This window comes from Apium graveolens, chromosome 5 (genome assembly GCF_009905375.1).
Source record: "Apium graveolens cultivar Ventura chromosome 5, ASM990537v1, whole genome shotgun sequence".
NCBI classification, from domain to species: Eukaryota; Viridiplantae; Streptophyta; class Magnoliopsida; order Apiales; family Apiaceae; genus Apium; species Apium graveolens.
The window spans coordinates 123,550,094-123,572,538 of NC_133651.1; the positions used below are offsets into that span (position 1 = coordinate 123,550,094).

Genomic DNA, 22,445 nt, shown 5'->3' on the forward strand with positions numbered 1-22,445 from the left:
GAGGAACCAGTGTTAGTAGAGATGGGTGATCAAAAAGAAAATCCTAAGGCTTTGATGGACTATTCTCAGCCTAAGATTAATGACATTCAGTCAAGCATCATCAGGACATCCATGAGGGCTAAGACTTTTGAGATCAAGTCAAGCACGATTCAGATGATATAGAACTCAGTTCAGTTTGGGGGTTCTCCTACTGAAGACCCCAACATGCACATCAGGGATTTCATCGAGATCTGCGACACGTTCAAGTTTAATGATGTGAGTGAAGATGCTATCAAGCTTCGACTCTTCCCATTCACTTAGAGGGAAAAAGCTAAGTGCTGGTTACATTCTCTACCAGTAGGGTCTATCACCACTTGGGAAGATCTTACTCAAAATTTTCTCACTAAGTTCTTCCCTATGGCGAAGACTGCTGCAAACAGGAATGCTATTACTCAGTTTGCTCAGCAAACTGGAGAATCTCTGTGTGATGCATGGGATCGATATAAGGAGATGCTAAAGAAGTACCCACACCATGACATGCCTGATTGGATGATTATTAACTATTTCTACAATGGATTGGGTGCTACTTCTCGACTCATACTTGATGCAGCATCAGGAGGAGCCTTGTGGGCTAAAAGCTACGATGAAGCTTATGAACTTATTGAACTGATGGCTGCTAATGAGTACCAGAATCCTTCCCAGAGACTGACTCGGGGAAAGGTAGCATGAATTCTGGAGTTGGATGCAGCAACTGCTATAGCTGCCCAACTTAAGGCTTTGACGATGAAGGTGGACACTTTGGTTAATCATGGGGTTAATCAAATTTCTAGTATTTGTGAGCTTTGTGTTGGTGCCCATGAGACTGAGCAGTGCGCAATTTCTAGTGAATCAGCTCAGTTCGTGAGCAACTTTCAGCGTTCGCAGCAACCTATGCCAACCATTTATCATCCCAATAACACAATCATCCTAATTTCAGCTGGAGCAACGCTCAGAATGCGGTTCAACAGCCTTATCAGCAATACCCAGCTAAGCAGTACAACCCCCTGGTTTTCAGCAACCGCAAGATGCACTGAGACAGCAACTTCAGTTGCAACAAGCTAATGAAAAATCTGAATTAGAGGAGTTGAAGCTAATGTGCAAAAGTCAAGCTGTTTCTATCAAGACCTTGGAAAATCAAATTGGGCAAATTGCCAATGCCTTTCTAAATCGTCAGCCTGGTACACTACTTAGTGATACTGAAGTACCAGGAAGGAAGGAAACTAAGGAGCAGGTAAAGGCAATCACCTTGAGGTCTGGAAAGGTTGCGAATCCCGAACAGACTCAAGCATTGACTGAAGAAGCTGAGGATGAGAAATAATTAGAGCAGCAGGAAGTAGAAGTGGAACCAAGGAAGATTACTGTTGAGCACACTCCTTTTGAGGGTAATACAGGGGAAAAATAGATATACCCTCCACCGCCTTTTCCTAAGCGGTTGCAAAAGAAAAAGCTAGACAAACAATTTGAGAAGTTTCTGGAGTGTTCAAGAAACTTCATATCAACATACCTTTCGCTGAGAATCTTGAGCAGATGCCTAGTTACGCAAAGTTTATGAAAGGTATTCTTTCTCAAAAAGTGAAGCTATATGATTTAAAGATTGTCGCTCTCACGGAGGAATGTAGTGTTGTGTTGCAACAGAAGTTTCCTCCGAAGCTTAAAGGTCTAGGAAGCTTCACTATTCCGTGTACTATTGGAAAAGTGTCTTTTGACAGATGCTTATGTGACTTGGGAGCTAGTATCAATCTGATGCCTTTGTCAATCTTCAAGCAATTAGACTTACCTGATCCAAAACTGACTTATATGACCTTGCAGTTGGCCGACCGTTCTATTACATATCCGCGAGGTATTGTGGAGGATGTCTTGGTCAAGGTTGATAAACTCATCTTCCCTGCTGATTTCGTCATTCTTGATTTCGAGGAGGATAAGAAGATTCCCATAATCTTGGAAAGACCTTTCTTGGTTACTGGCCGAACCTTGATAGATGTGCAGAAGGGTGAGCTCACAATGCGAGTGCTGGATCAGGATGTAACTTTTAATGTGTTAAATGCTTGAAATTTACTATAGAAAATGAGGAGTGCTTAAAGGTAGAGTTGGTCGATTCTGTGATTACTTCAGAACTTGATCAATTTCCAAGGTCCGATGCCTTTAGAAAAAGGCTTATTGGGAAATTCAGATAGTGAAGATGACGAAGGTGAAGAACAATTACAATATTTGAATGCTTCTCCCTGGAAGAGGAAGATTAGTATTCCTTTTGAATCTCTTAGAGTGGAAGAATTGAACAAAACTCCTAAACACCTCAAGCCATCTGTTGAGGAAGCTCCCACTCTTGAGCTTAAGCCTTTACCTGAGCATTTGAGGTATGCATTTTTAGGTGATGCATCTACTTTGCCTGTTATTATTGCATCTGACCTTTCAGGTAATGACGAGGAAAAGCTCCTGAGGCTTCTAAGAGAGTTCAAATTGGCAATTGGTTAGACTATAGAAGATATCAAGGGAATCAACCCTTCTTATTGCATGCATAAAATTCTGCTAGAGGAAGGTAGAATGCCTACGGTTGAGCAACAAAGAATACTTAATCCGATCATGAAGGAAGTAGTGAAGAAAGAAATTCTTAAGTGGCTAAATGCAGGGATCATCTATTCTATTTCTGATAGTTCATGAGTAAGCCCGGTTCAATATGTGCCAAAGAAAGGTGGAATTACTGTGTTAGCAAATGAGAAGAATGAGCTTATTCCTATAAGAACAGTCACGAGGTTGAGAGTTTGCATGGACTACAGGAAGTTAAACAAGGCCACTAGGAAGGATCACTTCCCTTTGCTTTTCATTGACCAGATGCTTGATAGATCGGCTGGTCATGAGTGCTACTCTCTTCTTGATGGCTATTCGAGTTACAATCAGATTTGTATCACTCTAGAAGATCAGGAGAAGACTACCTTTACATGTCCATTTGGTACTTTCGCCTTCATATGAGTTTCGTTTGGTCTGTGTGGTGCACCAGCCATATTTCAGAGATGTATGATGGCCATTTTTTCTGATATGATTGGCCAGAATGTGGAGGTATTCATGGATGACTTCTTTGTATTTGGCGATTCTTTTGAGGAATGCTTGCAAAATCTTAGACATGTTCTCAAGAGGTCTGTTGAGACCAATCTGGTTCTCAATTGGGAGAAATGTCACTTTATGGTACAACAGGGCATTATTCTTGGGCACAAGGTTTCTAGTAAAGGTTTTGAGGTGGAGAAAGCCAAGGTGGGGGTCATTAAAAATCTTCCTCCACCTATTTCTGTTAAGGGAATTCGTAGTTTTATTGGTCATGCGGGTTTTTATAGGCGTTTCATCAAAGAATTTTCTAAGATTTCGAAGCCATTGTGCAGTTTGCTAGAGAAAGATGTCTGTTTCAAGTTTGATAATGAGTGCCTTGTAGCTTTTGAAACATTGAAAAAGAGTTTAATCACGGCACCTGTCATAACTGTACCTGATTAGAATGAACCTTTTGAGATGATGTGCGATGCAAATGATTATGAAGTTGGAGCAGTTCTTGGGCAGAGGAAGAACAATATGTTTCATGTGGTCTACTACACTAGCAAGGCCCTAAATGGTGCTCAACTGAATTACACTACTACGGAGAAAAAACTTTTAGCAATTGTCTATGGTCTTGAGAAATTTCGATCTTATCTACTTGGGACTAAGGTGACATTTTTCACTGATCACGCTGCAATTCGTTATCTTATCTCAAAGAAGGACTCGAAGCCTAGATTGATTAGATGGGTTCTTTTGCTTCAAGAATTTGAACTAGAGATCAAGGACAGAAAGGGGACTGAGAATCAAGTCGCTGATCATCTCTCGCGTTTGGAGAACCCTAATGCCACTTCATTAGATAAGACATTGATAAATGAGTCTTTTCCCGACGAGCAGCTGTTTGGAGTGCAAGAAGAAGAACCGTTGTTTGCAGACATTGTGTACTACCTTGTGAGTAATATCATGCCTCCGGCTTATCTTATGCTCAAAGGAAGAAGTTTCTACATGAAGTGAAGTGGTATATGTGGGATAAGCCGTTTCTTTTTTGACAAGGAGCTGACCAAATCATCAAGAGATGTATTCCTTACAGCAAAACGGGGGGATCTTGAGAGATTGCCACTCAACAGCTTATGGAGGACATTATGGTGGAGAAAAGACAGCAGCTCGTATTCTACAAGCAGGTTTATTTTGGCCAACCTTGTTTAAAGATGCTCACCGGTTTATTTTGAAATGTGATCGATGTCAACGTGTGGGTAATATGTCTAAGAGGGATGAGATGCCTCTTAATGTGCTTCTCGAGGTTGAGGTCTTCGATGTTTGGGGAATTGACTTCATGGGGCCATTTATCTCATCCTGTAACAATCAGTATATCTTGTTGGCAGTTGATTATGTGTCGAAATGTGTTGAAGTTAAGGCTTTGCCAATGAACGATGCGAAAGTGGTGCTTAATTTTCTTCATAAGCAGATATTCACAAGATTTGGAACTCCAAGAGTCAGAATCAGTGATGAGGGGTCGTATTATTACAACCGCAAGTTCACTACTATGATGCAAAGGTATAATGTGAATCATCGCATTACTACGGCTTATCATCCTCAGATGAATGGTCAAGCCGAGGTATCTAACAGAGAGATCAAGTGTATTTTAGAGAAAGTTGTGTGTCCATTGAGGAAGGATTGGTCTTTGAAGCTTGATGAAGCTGTTTGGGCTTATCGAACAGCATACAAGACTCCGTTAGGGATGTCACCGTATCAGTTGGTTTATGGTAAGGGGTGTCATTTGCCGGTGGAGCTGGAGCATAAAGCGTATTGGGCTTTGAAGAAATTGAATCTGGATTTGGATGCAGCTGGAAAGAAGAGGATGCTTCAATTGAATGAGCTCGATTCGATTTCAAGCTTATGAGAACAACAAAATGTACAAGGAGAAAGTCAAGAGGTGGCACGATCGGGGTCTAGTGCTCAAATCATTTGTGCCGGGGCAACAATTTCTTTTGTTCAACTCTCGTCTCCGTCTTTTTCCTGGAAAGTTGAAGTCAAGATGGTCAGGGCCGTTTATTGTTAAAACTGTGTTTTCACATGGAGCGGTGGAAATTTTTGAGAATGATCTGGGCCAAGCATTCAAGGTGAATGGTCAGAGGTTGAAGCATTACTATGGTGACACGGTAAATCGCGAGGTGGTTAGTGTCGTTCTATTGTCCATTTGAGCTCAAGGTTCTACGTCGAGCTAGCGATATAAAAGAAGCGGTTCTTGGGAGGCAACCCAAGTTTGTTGTACGTTAGTCGGTAGAGGAAGCAAGAATAAAGGAGAAAAACATAAAAAAAATTAGAAAAAGGAAAAAAATTCAGGACTGACTACAGAACCTGGCACACCCGCGCTGTCCTAGCGCGCGGCCACGCTGAAAACACAGAAATACGGCATGCCCGCGCCGAGGTCTCGACTCAGAAAAAAAAAATAAAGACAATTTTAGGAGGGAAAATCGGGAATTTTGCTACAAAATCAATTCTCAACCGAATTTTACTCCCCCACATCCCAAATTTCTCTCTCCAAATCAAACCCATTACTCACATTATTCCCATAATCAAATCCCACTTCTATTCCATATATAATTCTTTTTTCATCACCTATATATACATACACCTCATACACAAACTTCTTCACCACTTCATTAATTCTCAAACACAAATTCTCTCTCAAACACAACTCTTATTCTCTCTACTCAATTCCAATGGCACCCAAGAGACAAAGAACATAAGTAAGCAGCAACACCATTGATTATTCAAGTGTGGGTGCTGTAAGGCCAAGGTTCTTTACTCCCAAGGCTGAAGCGGATTATACGAGGCTTCTCTCAAAGCCAATCATCAAGGAGCGAGGTTTTCTGCCATCAGGGAAGGATGATAAGCTATTGGAGATGATTCTGGAGATGGGCTGGGTTCCTTTTTGTGAGGCTCCTGCTGCTGTGCCCATGAGTGTTGTTCACGAGTGCTATGCGAATGCGAAGGCTGAGAAGAACAAATTCACGGCGGTTCGAGGAAGGACTGTGGACTACAGTGCAGAGGCTATCAGGATGGTGATTGAGCAGCCCGCGAGGAAGGTCGGGCAAGACACGTGGAATGATAAAACTCCAGAGGACTTTGATCTGGATCTTATTGTTGCTACGCTGTGCCAGCCCGACACTCACTAGAAGATCAAGAGGGGTACGACCGAGTATTCTACGTTCCCGGCTTCTAGCATGAACAGGTTCGCCCGTGCATGGAACGCGTTTATTTGTGCTAACATCATGCCATCTTCGCATGTGTATGAGATTACTATAGAGTGTGCACGGCTGTTATGGGGCATTCTTCAAGGCGATTATATGGATTTGGGGATGGTGATTTATCAGGGTATACTGAAGTTCTTAAGGGGGAGTACCACGGGGTCTATTCCGTATGCGTCTGTTATGACGAAGTTGTGCATGGCAGTTGCTGTGGCGCCCTCCAAACCCGGGTCAGAAGTTTGGGGTCCACACACACACGCGCCTTATTTATAACCTGCTTATAGCAATAATAAAGATAACAATAATATGCAGTGACCCTATTTACCAACTACCACGGATCGCAACTGGTTAAAGTATGCACACAAGCCACACATCTACTTATATTACATACTGTTCAAATCCCAACTATTCCAAACTCAAAACTGAGTATTAAACATTATTATAAACTTTTACAGAATTAAATTATCCCAAAAGAAACCTACTAGCTTAGCTCGATCAACCTGAACCCCTAGCTCTCGCGCTGGACTGGGGATCCGCGGTACCAACTGGTTCCTTCTTAACTGGAAAAGAACAGAAACAGTATCACACAAATGAGCTAACTAGCTCAGCAAGTCACAATGACAAAACTGAGAATAATGATCATCAAGTGAACATGTTTATGATATCAAGTGAACAATGGATTATGATTTAGAATTGGATATTATATTTTCAGGTTAAAACCCAAGGTTAGGCTGCTGATCAGTCACGCACTAACCCCGAGCAAAGCACACAGCACTGCTCTAACTACTGGATCCAAGGCACACATTGGCCTAACTTGACCATTATATGGTCTGACCACGAATCTGGTCCACAATTTTATAAAAACAATCCAATTCTAACATAATAACAAAATGAACAATAACCAGAATCATTAACAACAGTGAGTACTTAACAATGAAAGGATTTCAATACTTGTATGGATCAACAAGGTAATTTCAAAGCTTGGATGCTGGGTAATGAAAGAAATGGATAACAAAGGAATCAATATTTCAGGGTTTCAAGGATTTGGTCTTTAAAAGCATGAGATATCATGGATTGAGTATGTAAGTAATTCAGTTCAGCGTTTGGTATTTAGTTTGTATATATTTGTAGAGTAGTATCGTAGATTTGTGGTTCGTGTTTGGGTATACAATAATCATTGGCTTAGAAAGAACCCCTTCATGGCTCAAGAACAATGATTGGAATCAGGGTTTAGGTTTCTGTGCTTCAAAGCACTTGCAATATCACAGGATTATCATGTACTACAATATCTCGAGAAAGTTTAGAACACTTGCCTGATATTAGCTTACTACACTGCACTCGCTTCCAATCATAATCGTCTTACTCCTCAACTACCTGTTTCCCTTTCCTACGCCTTGCCTCTTCTGCACACATATCATAAACATCTATCAATAATCGACTCATAGGGTTCTATTCAACACATACTTCTATCTGCCCTTCGTTTTACCCAAATCCGATTAACGGATTGAAAGTTATGCAATAATCAAGTAAACACCGAATATATAGACTGATAGTCAGTCAACAAGTCACATATAACACATAATACATCACTTAATCAATGATATATTATTTATAAAGAAGTCTCGGGTCATAAATAGGCTTTCTGATATTTAAAATGATTTTTAAAACATTTTTCGGAATTAAAACGGGTCGCTGGATCAATTTCGGGTTAATAAACAGGGTTCGGTTGGCCAATTCTGGCTTCGAAATAATTTTATAATAATTATTGAGCTTTGGATATGATTTAGAATAATATTTTAAAGCTCAAAACTATTTTTCAGAATTTTTAAATCATTTTTAAATAATTAAATCTACTTAAATAATTGATTAAAATCAATTAATAATTAATTAAATCAATTAATCAATTAATTTTTCGAATTAATCGACCAATTAATTAATTAAAATTAACTGAAATTAATTAACTAATTAATTCAGATTTATTTTTGAATTAAAAATTATTTTCGGAATTAAAATAATAATTTTCAGAATTTTCCGAAATTAAAAATGAATTTTTATAATAAAAATAAATAGGAAATATGATTTTTAAACATTTTATAAACAGGAATCCTATTTTTGAAAACTTTGTAGACTACAGGGACTAAACTTCACCATCTTCAAAAATACAGGGACTAAACTGCAATTTTGCAGTTTCAGTCGCCGGAAAATCGGGGGTGGCCGGAGAACTCACCTCCGGCATCCTCCTACCACCATCACCTCCAGAATTAAACTACACAACACCAGGAACCTATATCTGCAATCAAAATTCATCAATAACCCCAGACTTGGCCGGAATTTGATCAAGAAACTCGCCGGTTTCCGGAGGGTTCGACGTAAACTTCAAAACACAACTCCCTTCCCTACAGACCTCGTTGATTCATGAAACTTGTACGACTAGATTGCAAATTTCACAGAGAATACAATACACTATACCACAACATCAATCTATTTCAGAATAAGAAACCCCCAAATTTCAATTAAGAACATTCATACGGGTTATAAACCCTAATTTTAAAATTCGAAAATCAAACTCAAATTTGAACATGTTATTGAACTCCAAATCAGACGTATAATATATCAAAATGATCAGGAAAACAAGCTCTACAACATGCAATCATCAAATCATACAAACAATCATCCGAACAAAAATTCATATTTTTAATAAATTTAATTCGAAAATAAATAAATTTCCAGAAAATAAACCTTTGATTCTGCAGTGAAACGAAGCTCAGAATCTGATAGAACACTTCAAATCCTTCGTTTTGGTTACTCAAGCTTTGAAAACAGAGATCGGTAACGCCTTCGTTTTGTTGTTTGATTCTTAGAACAGTTTATGTAATTAGGGTTTTTCTCTGAAAATTATAGAATTAACTATCTGCAAATGATTTTGATACGAAATAAAATACGGTAAAAGGCTATTTATATTTACGGAATATTAGTATCCCGTTGGATCATTCCGGATATAAAACCGTACGTTTATTTGTAAAAACTGATCCAAACGTTATTGGTTTTCGGGATAATTATCCAAATCAGTACAATTTGTACTGCGGTCTTGGTCTCAGCGCCTGGTTACACGTATTATGAAGTGATAATTGTGATAGTTTAATAAAAAGCTCTCATTTATCGAAAATACGGGTTTTATTGCTTTACCGAAACGAATACTGTATCGAAAATGTTGTGCCGGGACCCGCGCAGGACAAACCGTACACCGGATCGAAAAAGTCGAAACATGGAAAATGCTCGGAATATTACAATTAGGTTAGGAAGGAGTTCTCGAAAGAGTTTCGGATTCCAAAAACGTAACAACGGTTGACGTCGGTTGGTTCCCGTTTTTATAAAATAGATTTTAAGTACTCGGAAAAAGATTTTATAAATTTCATATGATTCTTATAAATTCATAAATCAACATAAAAATAATTAGGAAGGTATGAAAATTATCTATATTTTATTTTGGACATATAAAAATTAAAATACTCAATTAATATTATTTTTGAATATCCAAGTACAGATAACATTTAACAATTAACTCACAGAATAGATACTGAACTCATATAATAATTATTTAATAGCAAAATAATTACACGATATATCCCGGATATTACATCCTTCCCCCCTTAAAAGGATTCTGTCCTTAGAATTTCCTAAGAAAACAAATGAGGGTACTTTTCTCTCATATCACTTTCTAACTCCTAGGTTGACTCTTCAACCTTTGGGTTTCTCCACAATACTCTTACTAACTTTACCACTTTATTTCTCAATACTTTCTCTCTCTCCTCCAGAATCTCTATCGGACTCTCTACATATGAAAAATCTTCCTGAAGCTCTATTGGCTCATATTCTATTACATGCCTGGAGTCTGGATTGTATTTCTTGAGCATCGATACGTGAAAAACATTGTGAATGTGCTCCATGTGCGGTGGTAATGCCAACTCGTAAGCTACTTTGTCAACACGCTTTAAAATCTCAAAAGGTCCGACATATCTTGGACTCAGCTTTCCTTTCTTTCCAAACCTCGTTAGTCCTTTCCACGGTGATACTTTCAGTAATACCAAGCTTCCTTCTTAAAATTCCATGTCTTTCCTTGACTGATCTGCATATTTCCTCTGACGATCTTGTGCGGCTATCAATCTCTTCTGGATAATTTCAACAATTTCCTTTGTCTGCTGTATTAGTTCAGGTCCAAGTATCTTGCGTTCTCCTACTTCGTCCCAATATATTGGAGATCTACATTTGCGTCCATAAAGGGCTTCATAGGGTGGCATCCCAATGCTGGCGTGATAATTGTTGTTATAAGCAAACTCTACCAGGGGTAAATGCTCGTCCCAACTTCCTTTGAAATCAATAGCACAAACACGTAACATGTCCTCGATTGTCTGGATCGTTCTTTCACTTTGGTCGTCCGTCAGCGGGTGATAGGCCGTACTCATATTCAACCTTGTTCCCAAACATTCTTGAAAACTCTTCCAAAATCTTGAATTAAACCTTGGATCTCGATCAGATACAATAGACAGAGGAACTCCATGACGAACTACAATTTCATTCAGGTACATATGGACTAACTTGTCGAGCGAAAATCTTTCATTTATAGGCAGAAACTGAGCTGACTTGGTAAGTCTATCCACTATAACCCAAATGGCATCATGATTAGCCCTTGTCCTTGGTAATCCAACTATGAAATCCATGACAATATGTTCCCATTTCCACTCTGGAATCTCCAATGGCTGTAACAATCCACTTGGTCTCTGATGATCTGCTTTAACTCTCTGACAGGTATAACATTTGCTAATCCATTCCGCAATTTCCCTCTTCATGTCTGACCACCAATAATTCTTCTTTAAATCTCTATACATTTTGGTAGTTCCTGGATGGATGGAATATCTTGAACTATGTGCCTCCTGTAGAATTTCATTCTTTAACTCTGTCACCGGTGGAATCCAAATTCTAGATGAAAACCTCAGAATACCTTGGTTATCTTTTTGCGTGCATAACTCTTCCCCTACCAAATGATTTATATCTTGATCCATTACATCTTCTTGACATTTCTTTATATTCTCTAATAACTCTGGTTGGAAAGTCATACTGCACACTTTTACTTCTTCAGGCTTGCAAACTCTAATCTCCAATTCCAATTTCTGAAATTCCTTATATATCTCTTCAGGTACGGACAACACATTTAACCTTTCCTTTCGACTTAACGCGTCTTTTACAACATTTGCTTTACCGGGATGATAATTAATCGAGCAATCATAATCCTTGATCAATTCTAACCATCTCCTTTGCCTCATATTAAGTTCCTTCTGGGTGAATATATACTTCAAACTTTTGTGATCCGTATAAATCTCACACTTCTCTCCATAAAGGTAATGTCTCCAAATCTTCAAAGCAAACACTATGGCTGCTAGTTCCAAATCATGAGTAGGATACTTTTGTTTATGTGGTTTCAATTGCCTTGACGCATACGCAATCACCTTGTCGTGCTGCATAAGAACACATCCTAATCCTTTGTGAGTAGCATCACTATAAATTACGAAATTCCCTTGATCATCTGGAAGTGACAAAACAGGTGCCGTGATTAATCGTCGCTTTAATTCCTGAAAACTCTCATCGCATTTGTCGTTCCATATAAACTTCTTATTCTTTCGTGTAAGCTTTGTTAATGGTGTAGCAATCCTCGAGAAATTTTGAACAAATCGACGATAATATCCCGCCAATCCTAAGAAACTTCTTACCTCAGTGGGTGTTCTCGGGGTCTCCCAATTCGTAATTGCCTCGATCTTTGCCGGGTCCACTTTGATCCCTTCATTACTAACTATGTGCCCTAAGAACTGAACCTCCTGTAACCAAAACTCACACTTCGAGAATTTAGCATACAACTTATTTTTCCTTAAAATCTCCAAAGCTTTCCTTAAATGTTCCGCATGATCCTCTTCCGTCTTTGAATAGATCAAAATATCGTCTATAAATACAATAATGAACTTGTCCAAATATTCTTTGAAAATTCTGTTCATCAGGTCCATAAATGCTGCCGGGGCGTTGGTCAACCCAAAAGACATCACTAAAAACTCGTAATGTCCATACCTTGTTCTGAAAGCTGTCTTTGGTATATCTTCTGGCTTGATCTTTAGTTGATGATATCCTGATCTTAAATTAATTTTGGAGAAATACTTGGCTCCCTTCAACTGGTCGAACATATCATCAATTCTGGGTAACGGATACTTGTTCTTGATTGTCAGCTTGTTGAGCTCCCTATAGTCAATACACAGTCTCATGCTTCCATCTTTCTTCTTGACAAATAATACCCGGGCTCCCCACGGGGATACACTGGGTCTAATTACTCCTTTCTCTAACAACTCCTGCAATTGCTTCGCTAGCTCTTTCATCTCGACGGGCGCCATTCTATACGGGGCCTTGGATACTGGTTCTGTTCCAGGTGCTAAGTCGATCGCAAATTCAATTTCTCTATCTGGAGGAAGTCCTGGTAACTCGTCGGGAAATACGTCTAGAAATTCATTCACTACTGGAATATCTTCAAGTTTTGCTGGCTCCTGACTTCAGTCGATCACATATGCTACAAAATGCTCGCATCCTTGCCATAATAACTTCTTAGCTTGAATCATTGTTAAGAACTTCTTTACTTTCTTCTGGCCCTTGAACGTTACTATCCTTTCGTCTGGCGTTTTCACCATTACCTTCTTATTTCGACAATCTATCTGGGCATCGTGCCTAGATAACCAATCCATCCCTAATATAACGTCAAATTCTCCTAACTTAAATGGTATCAAATCTACGCAAAATTTACTACCAGAAATCTCAATCTCACAACTCCCACAAACTTGATTAATAGATATTCGTTCTTGATTTGCCAATTCCACAGTCATTATTTCATTTAAATACTCAACTGGACAATTTAACTTACTAACAAAATTTTGTGAAACAAACGATCGAGTTGCTCCCGAATCTATTAACACTTTGGCACATGAAGAATTCACATTAAGCGTACCTGCCACGACATCCGTATCTTGGATCGCATCCTTCACCGACATGTCAAAAACTCTAGCCCTTGGAGTCTCATTCACTGCTGGGGTAGATCCCATAATCCTCAATGCATTACTGACTGGGGCCGATGTCTTGCAATCCCTGGCCATATGTACTGGCTTTCCACATTTAAAGCTCGTAAATCCAATGGCTGGAACCTTTACTACTGGATTCCGGATAGGCTGATCCTTACTTGTTGGTTCTCTTGCTGGCTGATTTCGGCACTCCCTCGAATAGTGCCCTTTCTGGTTGCATTTGAAACATACCACATTCAACTTATTACAAACTCTTCCATGCTTCTTTCCACATACTTGACAATCTGGAAAAGTTAGTCTCAACTGATTTGGCTGATTTGTTTTAACTGGACGGTTGCTCTGGCCTCCGTTTCCTGCATTCTGTTTCCTGAAATTAAAATTTCTCCCTGGCTGAAACTTGCGCTTCTTAAAATTTGGAAACTTCCCTGGTTGTGAGTGACCCTCACTTCCCTCAACTTTCCTTTTCTTGCTTTCTTTCTCCTTATGGAACATCTCACTCTCTGTCTCTGCGATCATAGCCTTTTGTACTACTCCTGCATAGGTATCCAATTCAAAAATGGCTACCTTCCCTCTGATCCAGGGTTTCAAACCTTGCTGGAATCTTTTAGCCTTCTTCCTGTCAGTATCCACATACGACGGTACATACCTTGACAATTCCTCAAACTTACCCTCATAATCTGTTACCGACATGTTCCCATGCTTTAATTCTAAAAACTTCAGCTCCATTTGATCCTGAACAAACTGAGGAAAATACTTTTCTAAAAACAATTCCTTAAACCTTTCCCAAGTAATAACATCTGTACCTTCCAATGTCTTCACCATCTCACATCAATAGGTGGCTTCATTCTTCAGATAGTAACTTGCAAACTCAACCTTCTGTTCCTCCTTTAATTTCACTAAGGCAAATGCCTTCTCTATTTCCTTTAACCAAACATTTGCTTCAATTGGCTCTAAGGAACCCTTGAATTCTGGTGGGTTTACTGCTTGAAAAGTTTTAAAAGTTACCTGGGGGTTGGTCTGTCTTTGTTGTTGTTGTGCCAGGTGAACTGTTTATTGGGCCAAGATTTGAAGAATCTGGGCTATTACTGGGTCTATGGGTCCTGGGTTCACATTTGGGTTTGTATCATTTTGGTTGTTGTTGTTGTTGGTTTCTTCATTCTGGGTGTTGGTGCGGGTATTTCTTCTAGGAGGCATTTTATGTAAAGAATCAAACAGCTTATTTAGTTTTTGAATCAAATCTTTTGCATAAAAGAAAAGTTTTGTAAAACAGAAATATCTCTTTTTGAAAATAGTTGTAACTAAATAAATTGCGTGCTTCTTTACAGAATATAAACAGTTATGAAAAACAGGGTACATGGTATCGCAGGGGTATAACTGGTGCAATAAATAAGGTAAAGTAAAACAGGTGCAATAAAGTAAATGACAATGCTGGAAAGGAAAAAGGTACTGATATATATATAGATCAAAAGTTTTAGGTAGTACAAGCGTAAAGATGCTTCGGAAGTAAAAGCAAAAGGGCACAACAACCTACTCACTAGTCATCATAGCTAGTCTATAAAGACAACTCAAAAGTCTACTGATACACACTACACACTACTGTACATACTACACAACCATCAAAATACTGCTCAGCATCTCCATCTCTAAATCTCTGACTCATGGAAAGTCTGGACCTCCAATCTCCTCAAGCTCCTCTAGAACCCACTTGGCCCACTCTACTAGGAAATCAGGGGTGATGTCCTCATGTGTAGCCTCAGCAATCCTCACTGCAGCTGTCCTACAAAATGCCTGTAGCCTCTCTCTGAGTCGCCTCTCACCACTCTCAACCTCTCTGGTACGCATGATATGTAGTAACTCCTGAATCTGACCCTGAAGGAATCGTTGCTCCATAAGGCAAGCCTCAAACTGATGATATGGGACAGGATAGGAAGAGAACTGAAAAGGTACTCCTGTAACTGAATGACTAGTAAAGCCTGAATCAGCAGGTGGGGGTCCTCTGACAGGTGGCCTCATGCCTGGGGGTGGAATAGCCTGCAGTGGTACGGGCTGCAACACCGGTGGAGGTAGAATAGCCAATGCTGGTGGAATAACAGGACGTGGATCCGATGCTGGTGCTCCAACCGAAGGCTCTGAGTGATCAGCTGATACGGGAATAAAAGAGTCGGCCATCGCTGCTATCTGAAATTATATTGTAATATAAGAATCTCGAACCATGACGCGAATTATACTACTACTGGTTATACCGTAACACTCAACCTCTCGACGTTCTATCATTCTATTCCTTACTTCTAATCCTAACCCTCAACCCATTCCCGTTAACCTAGGCTTGTGTCAGTGACTTATAACCTGTAGCTCTGATACCAAACCTGTGGCGCCCTCCAAACCCGGGTCAGAAGTTTGGGGTCCACACACACACACGCCTTATTTATAACCTGCTTATAGCAATAATAAAGATAACAATAATATGCAGTGACCCTATTTACCAACTACCACGAATCGCAACAGGTTAAAGTATGCACACAAGCCACACATATACTTATATTATATACTGTTCAAATCCCAACTATTCCAAACTCAAAACTGAGTATTAAACATTATTACAAACTTTACAGACTTAAATTATCTCAAAAGAAACCTACTAGCTTAGCTCGATCAACCTGAACCCCTAGCTCATGCGCTGGACTGGGGATCCGCGGTACCAACTGGTTCCTTCTTAACTGGAAAAAAACAGAAACAATATCGCACAAATGAGCTAACTAGCTCAGCAAGTCACAATGATAAAACTGAGAATAATGATCATCAAGTGAACATGTTTATGATATCAAGTGAACAATGGATTATGATTTAGAATTGGATATTATATTTTCAGGTTAAAAACCAAGGTTAGGCTGCTGATCAGTCACGCACTAACCCCAAGCAAAGCACACAACACTGCTCTAACTACTGGATCCAAGGCACACATTGGCCTAACTTGACCATTATATGGTCTGACCACGAATCTGGTCCACAATTTTATAAAAATAATTCAATTTTAACATAATAACAAAATGAACAATAACCAGAATCATTAACAACAGTGAGTACTTAACAATGAAAGGATTTCAATACTTGTATGGATCAACAAGGTAATTTCAAAGCTTGGATGTTGGGTAATGAAAGAATTGGATAACAAAGGAATCAATGTTTCAGGGTTTCAAGGATTTGGTCTTTCAAAGCGTAAGATATCATGGATTGAGTATATAAGTAATTCAGTTCAGCGTTTGGTATTTAGTTTGTATGTATTTGTGGAGTAGTATCGTAGATTTGTGGTTCGTGTTTGGGTATGCAATAATCAGTGGCTTAGAAAGAATATGGTTCATGGCTCAAGAACAATGATTGGAATCAGGGTTTAGGTTTCTGTGCTTTAAAGCACTTGCAATATCACAGGATTATCAAGTACTACAATATCTCGAGAAAGTTCAGAACACTTGCCTGGTATTAGCTTACTACACTGCACTCGCTTCTAATCATAATCGTCTTACTCCTCAACTACCTGTTTCCCGTTCCTACGCCTTGCCTCTTCTGCTCACATATCATAAACATCTATCACTAATTGACTCATAGAGTTCTATTCAACACATACTTCTATCTACCCTTCGTTTTACCCAAATCCGATTAACGGATTGAAACTTATGCAATAATCAAGTAAACACCGAATATATAGACTGATAGTCAATCAACAAGTCACATATAGCACATAATACATCACGTAATCAATGATATATTATTTATAAAGAAGTCTCGGGTCATAAAAAAGGCTTTCTGATATTTAAAATGATTTTTAAAACATTTTTCGGAATTAAAACGGGTCGTTGGATCAATTTCAAGTTAATAAACAGGGTTCGGTTGGCCAATTCTGGCTTCAAAATAATTTTATAATAATTATTGAGCTTTGGATATGATTTAGAATAATATTTTAAAGCTTAAAACTATTTTTTGGAATTTTTAAATCATTTTTAATTAATTAAATCTAATTAAATAATTGATTAAAATCAATTAATAATTAATTAAATCAATTAATCAAATAATTTTTTGAATTAATCGACCAAATAATTAATTAAAATTAACTGAAATTAATTAACTAATTAATTCAGATTTATTTTTGAATTAAAAATAATTTTCGGAATTAAAATAATAATTTTCAGAATTTTCAGAAATTAAAAATGAATTTTTATAATAAAAATAAATAGGAAATATGATTTTTAAACATTTTATAAACATGAATCCTATTTTTGAAAACTTTGTAGACTACAGGGACTAAACTTCACCATCTTCAAAAATACAGGGACTAAACTGCAATTTTGCAGTTTCAGTCGCCGGAAAATCGGGGGTGGCCGGAGAACTCACCTCCGGCATCCTCCTACCACCATCACCTCCAGAATTAAACTACACAACACCAGGAACCTATATCTGCAATCAAAATTCATCAATAACCCCAGACTTGGCCGGAATTTGATCAAGAAACTCGCCGGTTTCCGGAGGGTTCGACGTAAACTTCAAAACACAACTCCCTTCCCTACAGACCTCGTTGATTCATGAAACTTGTACGACTAGATTGCAAATTTCACAGAGAATACAATACACTATACCACAACATCAATCTATTTCAGAATAAGAAACCCCCAAATTTCAATTAAGAACATTCATACGGGTTATAAACCCTAATTTTAAAATTCGAAAACCGAACCCAAATTTGAACATGTTATTGAACTCCAAATCAGACGTATAATATATCAAAATCATCAGGAAAACAAGCTCTACAACATGCAATCATCAAATCAAACAAACAATCATCCAAACAAAAATTCATATTTTTAATAAATTTAATTCGAAAATAAATAAATTTCCAGAAAATAAACCTTTGATTCTGCAGTGAAACAAAGCTCTGAATCTGATAGAACACTTCAAATCCTTCGTTTTGGTTACTCAAGCTTTGAAAACAGAGATCGGTAACGCCTTCGTTTTGCTATTTGATTCTTAGAACAGTTTATGTAATTAGGGTTTTACTCTGAAAATTGTAGAATTAACTATCTGCAAATGATTTTGATACGAAATAAAATACGGTAAAAGGCTATTTATATTTACGGAATATTAGTATCCCGTTGGATCATTCCGGATATAAAACGGTACGTTTATTTGTAAAAACTGATCCAAACGGTATCGGTTTTCGGGATAATTATCCAAATCAGTACAATTTATACTGCGGTCTTGGTCTCAGCGCCTGGTTACACGTATTACGAAGTGATAATTGTGATAGTTTAATAAAAAGCTCCCGTTTATCGAAAATACGGGTTTTATTGATTTACCGAAACGAATACTGTATCGAAAATGTTGCGCCGGGAACCGCGCAGGACAAACCGTACGCCGGATCGAAAAAGTCGAAACATGGAAAATGCTCGGAATATTACAATTAGGTTAGGAAGGAGTTCTCGGAAGAGTTTCGGGTTCCAAAAACGTAACAACGGTTGACGTTGGTTGGTTCCCGTTTTTATAAAATAGATTTTAAATACTCGGAAAAAGATTTTAGAAATTTCATATGATTCTTATAAATTCATAAATCAACATAAAAATAATTAGGAAGATATGACAATTATCTATATTTTATTTTGGACATATAAAAATTAAAATACTCAATTAATATTATTTTTGAATATCCAAGTACAGATAACATTTAACAATTAACTCACGGAATAGATACTGAACTCACATAATAATTATTTAATAGCAAAATAATTACACGATATATCCCGGATATTACAGTTGCTGTTCATTGGCCTGCACATGAGTAGTTGCAGATCCTGAATGCTCCTATTGACAGCACTACTTTGGCTACGATGCAAGAATGGGATGAAGGCTAGCCCGATCTGAAGGGGCTTGGTTATATTTTTGACCACCTACCTGGTGGGAGGCCAGCTGCTGGGGCCACTTAGGCGAGCAGGACTGCATGGAGATCTCAGCTAGGAGATGAGGCAGGGCCATCGCAGAAGGCACATGAGGATGAGGAAGGAGCTGATATGGGAGCTGGCATGAGCATGACGCAGTACAGGCATCTGGCTAGGAGGATGGATGCGATGCATGACATCCACAGCAGGTTTGCACGTGATCTCACCTAGGAATTGGGGACAGCTTTTAGAGCCACCGATGTTGACATCCAGTGGCCAGTTTTTGGTGAGGATTCCGTGTATCCACCTCCGTACACACCTGACACTCCAACCGTTGAGGGTGAGGAGCCTGATTATGATTAGGTATACCTGAATTCCTTACTATTCCTTTCACTGAGGACAGTGAATATTTTAAGTTTGGCGGTAGTAGTTGAAGGAATACGTTTTGTGTGAGTCGCATGTAGTTGCAGATTCATGATAGTTTAGTTCATGTAGTTGCATATTTTTCCATGTAGTTTTATTTATTTTTGGTAGTTTTTTATGTTATTTTGTTCATATAGTTCATGCATTTGCATTATAACATGATCCCTTAAATGATTTTTCCAGTTGATTTGTGATATCGATGCTAGTGTAGTGATATCGTATTTAGTGATGTTGAGTATTATTAAGTTGATTTGCATGCTAAAGATAATTGTATTTCACTAAGTCTTATAGTTTGCTAGAGTGCTAGATCATGATCATGGCTTGTTTGTTTGTCGAGGTTTAATCGCTTGTTTATATTTAAAATTTAGGATATTCTCTTAATAATAAAATAACATGAATTTTTAGAAATTAGAGAAAAATTGGATTTCAATGCTAGTTGTTGTGGCGAGGTGTCAAATGGATAGTAGCCGACTCATGTTTATATGAGTAGTCTAGGGTTGAGCGAGATGGAGCGAAATGCACTCATTCAGAAATTGTGAAAAAAAAATATGAAAAAAATATGAAAAAAGAGAGAATAAGTGTTATGTATAATTGATCACGAGTGGGCTCTTTAGTACTCGTTCTTAGGGGACTTTGTGCCAAGTGACCTAAGGTTTTTATAGTCTGGGATCTACTAACCTAATGCTCGCTACATGGGTATTATTGTATAAGTCTTTTGTGGACCTCACTCATTGCACGATCAAATAAACATATTTGTTTTGTTTTATTTTAATGAAAGAATGAATCCTTATAAAACTCCAATATAAGAATTGAAATATTATAGGTTATTTTGAGTCTAGCTTTTTATTTTATTTACAACCTTGTGATTGCCTTATTGAGCAGTGAGTCATGATTATTGGTCTAGTTGCAGTAGTATATCTGTAAGCATTTACACACACACACGTCTCTAGTTTGTAAGTTGATTTGTATGATTTGATTGATCTATTTGCGAGTAGCTGCATTTGTTGAGATGTTGCTCGTTGATTGGTTTAGTTATTCTATTGGGATCGTTGCATTGATATTAGTTGCATTCATGCATTTTTGTTCTTGTTCTATGAGTCTATTTATGCTTGAGGACAAGCATCGATTCAAGTTTGGGGGTATGTTGAGTGGCATTTATGACACTTTATAATGCTCTATTAAGCTTTGATTTGATGCGTTTGTACTCAAGTTGTTAAGTGTTTTAACGTGTTTTCTAGTGTTTTTGTATTTCAGGCATTATCTAGGTAATCATGTGAATTAGCATTATTTTGGTGCTAATTTGGTTTCAAGGTGATGTTGGAATAAAAGTTCGTGGAAAGCCGGCTCGAAGCAGCGAGAAAAAAAAAAGAAATTCTGAAGTTTTTCCAGAAGTACGGCGCGCCCACGCTGGTCAAGCGCGCGGCCGCGCCGGGATGTCAGAAAGGCAGTGTGCCCGCACTGTGATAGCGCGCAGCCGCGCCAGTGTGAATTCATAGAATCCTGATTCTATTCTAAAAACAATTGAAGGACTTCTAGATTGCATGGGCTGCTATATATATTAAAATAAAGGACATTTTCGAGAGAGAGATGTACCAGAGCGTAAAAAGAGCCGTAAGAAGACCGTTTTAGCACGGATTCAACAAGGACGAAGAAGATCTTGTTTTACTTATGAATCTTTGTTTAAGTTGTAACTTGGGTGCTAGTTTTCTTACTTGTGAACCTTCTCATGTTTCATACTTGGTTTTGTTTATTCGTTATAAAGACTACATTTGTTATACCATGCTTTTATCGGAACCCACATTGATGATGAGTCCGATTTTGGGCTAATCGTTATCGTGGGGTTCTAACGGATTTATTTATGGATTTTTTTAGTTAATTTGTTTTGATGCCTTAGTGTGTGGTGATTGTATGATAGCCTAGTATTGGTTGTGCGTATTCTTCTTATGAGCGTCGCAAACTTATAAAATAGTGAGTTAATCTTTAATGAAGCGACAATGAATTTAAGGATTTTGGAACTTGCCATGCTAGCATAGGTTCAGATGTTATTGGTATGCATGATTCGTAGGTAATTTTAACCATCTTATTTGCCCTATATAATCGAGATAGATAACTTGTGCTTAAACCGTTATGTTATCAAATTCTATAGACATATATGGTCTCAATATAATTAGTGTCTATTCTGCTTCTATCTCTTTTGTGTGTGTCTGGTAGTATGGTATTCGTGCAACGAAAGTTGGCGTTTATCAGTTTTGTGTTATCTGATTAGTGTCATCACCATTGCATGCTAAGGTTAAGAATAAAAAGGCTATTGAATGAAGTATTTAATGAAGTTAGAATCTCATGTTTGTCATATATATTAATTCAATCATCTTTAATCTCTTAGTTATAATTGCTAGTTTAATTCTTAGTTATAAACAACCTCAATTTGTTATCGTCTTAGCATTGAATAATAACCATAAATTGTTGCTTAAGTGCATGAATTAATTAGTTAACCAAGCCAGTCTCTGTGGGAACGAACTAGAAAATATTCTATATTACTTGCGAATGCGTATACTTGCGTGTATTATTAGCGCGTGTTTAGCGACTAACAATAGTCTCTCAAGGGCTCTTTTGCTCCCTGCACACTGCTCATGAGGGATGCTAAACTCTTCTCATGCACTCTTCCACTGATGAATTGCTTAATAAAAGCTTGACTTAGCTCTCTGAAGGAC

General features: G+C 38.0%; 1 non-coding gene across 1 annotated transcript; it reads right to left on the reverse strand.

The window, feature by feature from the left end:
• Nucleotides 1–411: 411 nt before the first annotated feature.
• On the reverse strand, nt 412–518 carry LOC141662651 (small nucleolar RNA R71). The gene has a single exon (XR_012550754.1). It is a non-coding gene; the product is annotated as a small nucleolar RNA R71 (small nucleolar RNA).
• Nucleotides 519–22,445: the final 21,927 nt, after the last annotated feature.